This window comes from Tamandua tetradactyla, chromosome 10 (assembly GCF_023851605.1).
Source record: "Tamandua tetradactyla isolate mTamTet1 chromosome 10, mTamTet1.pri, whole genome shotgun sequence".
Taxonomy (NCBI): domain Eukaryota; kingdom Metazoa; phylum Chordata; class Mammalia; order Pilosa; family Myrmecophagidae; genus Tamandua; species Tamandua tetradactyla.
The window spans coordinates 100,568,237-100,573,428 of NC_135336.1; the positions used below are offsets into that span (position 1 = coordinate 100,568,237).

A 5,192-nucleotide genomic window follows, 5' to 3' on the forward strand; every position below is an offset into this window, starting at 1 on the left:
GGCCTCCTGCAGCCGACAGCGGGCGACAGGCGATTGGCCAGCGGCGGGGGCGGGGGCCGCATCCCGCCAATCCCGGCTGCGCGGACGGCCCGCGGCCCCGCCCCGCCTCGCCCCCCCCGGCCACCGCCTCCAGCTCGCGCCCCGCACCCGGGGTCGCCACTCCGCCCCCCGCGCCAGGCTCCCGCGGGCCCGGGAGGAGCTCGGCCCCGCTTTCCCGTGTTCTGCCCTGCCTGCTCTTCGCGAGCCGCGGCCTGAGAAGTTGAAGTCCCACCTGGGGAAGGACTCGTAGGTCCCCAGAGCCGGCCCGTGTCAGTCTCAACACCCCGGGGTCCCTGCCGTCGTGAGGGCAGCCGGCCCTCTTTGTTCTCCGCACTCCAGAGACCTCAAAGCTCGGGGAGCGCTGGGCGGCTTATTCCCGCGCAGCCCCTCAGCCCGCCCCGCGCGCGATCCGCGTGGGCTGGGCTGAACGCGGGTGTATCTGATCCCGACTGGTTTCCCCACTGCTCTCATGATCGCAAAGCTACTTGGCCATTTTCGGAATTCACTGCTCTCCCCCTTTCCATCCTGTCTGCTGGACTGTCACCTCTCCTTTCCCACCTCTCACTAGGAGCTCGGGGAAAAAGTCAGGCCAGCCCAGGGTAGGCTTAGCCAGCTCCACGGCAGGCTCTGCCCATCAGCCCGCGGGGACTCCAGAGGCCCATGGCACCAGGAAGCATCCCTGCCCCTCTCACCCCCCCCACCCCCCCCCACCCCCACCCCCCGCACCGGGCATCCTCGGAGAGAAGGAAAAAGCCCGCAGCTGAGATTTCCAGACACCTGTGCTCCTGACATTTTGTAGAGGTTAAACCTTAAGGACTCCCATGGCTGAGTGGAGAGTGCCTGACCCTGGAGTGACTCCCCAGATCTGTAGAGGACCCCAAAGAGACACCCCCACCCCAGATTTGGACAGAAGACAATGCACTGAGTTATTGGGCCGAGAATCTAGGGCTTCAGCCTGACCCTTCAAAGCTGCAGTCAGGCACCTGGAAATAGAGCCCAAAACAGGCCCCAAGGCCTCTGTCCTTGCGGTGTGTGTGGTTCTTGGGGTGTGTCTTTTTGGTTCCCCCTAATCTGGAACAGTTCCTAAGTCCTTCTCTGCATTTCAAGACACTGACATTGTTGAAACATGAGGGCCAGATTTGTAGTAGAACATCCCTCGGTTTGGGTTTGTCTGATGTTTCCTGGTGATTACACTCAGATGCAGCAATGGCAGAAAACTCGGGAAGGAAGCTGGGTTAGGGTCCCTCGCATATCAAGAGGCACATGGCATCTGATTGTTTCATGGCTGAGGGTGCTAACTTTGGTCTCTTGGGGAAGGTGGTACCTGCCACTCTTCTCGCTGGTTACTCTCCACAATTAAAAAAATACCTTACATGAAACCATGTAAATATCCTGTTGTTTCTCACACTTTTACTCTCTAGTTTTAGCATCCATTAATGATTTGTGCTGGAACTGATTTTTTTTTAAATATTTTTATTGACACATCTTTGCACACATTCAGTCTATACATGGTGTACAATCAATAGCTCACAATATTATCACATAGTTGTGTGTTCATCACCATGATCTTTTTTTAACATTTGCATCACTCCAGAAAAAGATATAAAAACAAAAAACTTTGTACATCCCATACCCCTTACCCTTCCTTCTTATTGACAATTAGTATTGCTAGTATTTCCATCTAACCAATTTATTTTAACCGTTATCCCCCTATTATTAATTTTTTTTTCAGATTTAGGCACTTTATCAAACACAGATGTTTAGAAATAAATGAGGTCATCCAGTCCTCAGTTGCGCGCTGTAAAAGACTGCTGAGTCCCTGTTTACACACTTTAAAATTGTTACATTAACTGGAACATGAACCCCTAACGCCGACATTCCTCCTTCTAATGGAGGAACAGAACAGAACCAACGTCTGAAATCTGCAGACCACATAAAACTAACTGACGAGAGGACTCCAAGTCACAGAAATCTGAAGTTAATACTGAGGACCTCTAAGTTGTATTATTTTCTATTCTCTGCATCTTCTGCATAGATATGAGATCTACACCTCCTGGCTTCCTGATGTATAGTTAGGCTTTAGATCTCCTGCAGTGCTCCCATGGCATGTTCTAATTTCACCTCTAGACATGCTCTGTACAAAATATAGTGATGACGATGATGTCTTACTCCGTTCAAGGAAGCATTTAAAGGCTTGTCTGATTAGAAATGGTATCCTTTCACCAAAAAAAAAAAAAACAAACAAACAAAAACCCTGACCCAACAGGTAATCCAACCAGAGCAGGTGCAAAGAAGGGGGGCTGGTACCAGTCAGTGTCCTATTCACAGGACACAGATTTCACGGTAGAATCAACGAATCACCAAATTTAAATGGGAAAAGCAACACAGTCAAGTTTCTAGTTAAGGTTACAGTATAGTAAATATGAATTGGTCTGTGTCCAATATGAATTAGAAAACCTCTGTCATCTGTCTTGAAATCTTTTAAATGGTAATTCTTATTTTAACCACAAACTGGTGATTGGACAGACCCTTTCTAGAAGAAACTAGAGCTTCATCCGGTGTGTGGTTTCTCGCGACCGGCCCCACCCCCCGAGCCCTTGCAGAGCTCTCTGTGTCCTGGCTGCACCTCTGCCAGGCACCGTGGATGCTCCATTACAGGGCTTCCCTTTTATTCCCAGCTCGGTTATCCTGCTGTGAAGCCTGAGGTTTAGGAGGTCCCTCCTTCTTCTTTTTGCTCTTCTCTTGCTTCATTTTATTTTTCTCTTTGCTTCCTCCTCCTTTGCCAGGGTATACCTGTCCCTCCAGAGTTACTTCAGCACATCTGTCTTGACTAACCAAAAAGTCTTTGATCTCCCAGGCCTAGCTCCCGTCACGAAGCATGAAGATAGCTCGGTCTGAGCCCACGATAAACCTCTGGACGTCATATTGGCGTTGAAAAGGCTGCCCTGCCAAAGGCTAGTGATTTCCTCTGTCTCCTTTTCTGTGGGGCTTCCGGATACAGTAACAAACATCATGAGAGTCTTCCCTTTCTTCGTCATTTTCGATATGCTTTCGGGCTTGCCCGGATCGATCGGCACCATACTGGGTTTTTTCCATGTATTCTCAGTTAATTCTCGTAACAACTCTATTAAAGTGGGTACAACGAACACCTCCATTTTGCAGCTCCCACTGCTCCAAGAGCCTCGCCATGTCCGCATCATTGTAGTCGCGAATATCCTTTTTCTTCTTCCAGGGCGGTGGGGTAGCGTCGCCGGGCGTCCCAGCCGGGCCCTCAGCCGCGCCGGCTGAAGACGGCGGCGGCAGCAGCAGCAGCAGCAGCAGCAGCTCAGAGGCACAAAGCAGCAGAATGGCTGTGCGCGCCCGGCCGGAGGCCGACATCTTCGCCGCGCCCCCTATTATTTTTATCCATATATAGTTTTTACTCATCTGTCCATACCCTAGATAAAAGGAGCATCAGACACAAGGTTTTCACAATCACAAAGTCACATTGTAAAAGTTGTATCATTATACAATCATCTTCAAGAATCGAGGCTACTGGAACATGACTCAACAGTTTCAGGTACTTCCCTCTAGCCACTCCAATACACCATGAACTAAAAAGGGATATCTATATAATGCATAAGAATAACCTCCAGGATAACCTCTCGACTCTGTTTGGAATCTCTCAGCCATTAACACTTTATTTTGTCTCATTTCTCTCTTCCTGCTTTTGGTCAAGAAGGTTTTCTCAATCCTATGGTGCTGGGTCCCAGTTCATCCCAGAAGTTCTGTCCCATGTTGCCAGGGATATTTACACCCATGGGAGTCATGTCCCATGTAGGAGGGAGGGCAGTGAGTTCACCTGCTTAGTTGACTTAGAGAGGCCACATCTGAGCAACAAAAGCGGTTATCTGGGGGTGACTCTTAGGTATAATTTTAAGTAGGCTTAGCCTATCTTTTGCAAGAATAAGTTTCACGGGGGTGAACCCCAATATCAAAGGCTCAGCCTATTGACTTGGTTGTTCCTGTTGCTTGCGAAAATATTAGAAATTCTCTAAATGGGAGAATTGAATATTTCCTCCTGGAATTGATTTTTGTTAAGATGATGGCCAAATGGTGTTTTTTCTAATTCCATCATTCCTTCTACACTAATTCCATCATTTGACTATAAGAATTTCCCTTCTTCCCACTTATTTATTCATTATCAGTGTGGATCCATAGATTTTTTTTTCTGAAAACAACATATACTTTATCCATTTAAATCATTTTTAACGTTGACACATAGTACGTACTATTCGCAGAATTTGCAACCATTCCCATAATCTAACTTTAACGTGTTTTCAACCCATCCCCCCCCAATAAAACTCTATACTTAGTAGTAGCCATTCCCTGTTTTAATTTCCTCATTGCTAAAGTAAATATCATGTGATGGGTTGGCTTAAACAGTTGGAAATTATTTACTCACAGTTTTCAGGCTAGGAGAAGTCCAAATCAAATCAAAGTGACGCTTTCTTTCTGAAGACTGGCATTCTGGGCTGGCTGCTGGCGACTATTTGTCTTTGATCTCTCAGTTCCATGGTAAGGCACATGGTGGCCTCTCCTGGCCTCTCCCTTCTCTTCCGGGTTCCATAGACCTTCAGCTTCTGGCTGCTTCTTCTGGTTTTCGTGGCTGACTTTCATTCTGCTGTAAAGGACTCTGGAAATCTTCTTGAAGCCCAGCCTGATTCAGGCTGTACCTGAACTGAAGTAACATCTTGACAAGATCTTCTTTACAACAGGTCCACATGCACAGAAATGGATTAAGATTAAAAACATGTTTTTCTGGAGTGCAGAGCTCAAATCACCATACTCCCCATTCACCCTTTTAACCTTCCTTATGTCTCTATTTATTTCCAAATGTATGGATTCATGGATTCTTACTTTATTGAATAGGTTATTCTCTTTTCCTGTAATTGGCCTGATGTTAAAATTGCCCCAGATCTGGCCCTGAGGTTGTGCTGGTTCTTGTGTCTTTTGTTGTCTCTGTGACCATCTTTGAGCACTTCCTTGCTTTCTGCATGTTGAGATGTTCAGGCTCGTCTTGACTTGTCCTGCCCCAGTCCTGGGAGTAGAAGTTCCTTCTGTGGGCCTTTTTTATTTTAGTGGACAATGATATTTAAAACAAGATCTGGGTA

General features: G+C 47.4%; 1 pseudogene; it reads right to left on the reverse strand.

The window, feature by feature from the left end:
* Positions 1–1,532: 1,532 nt before the first annotated feature.
* On the reverse strand, positions 1,533–3,470 carry LOC143648089 (LRP chaperone MESD-like; annotated as a pseudogene).
* Positions 3,471–5,192: the final 1,722 nt, after the last annotated feature.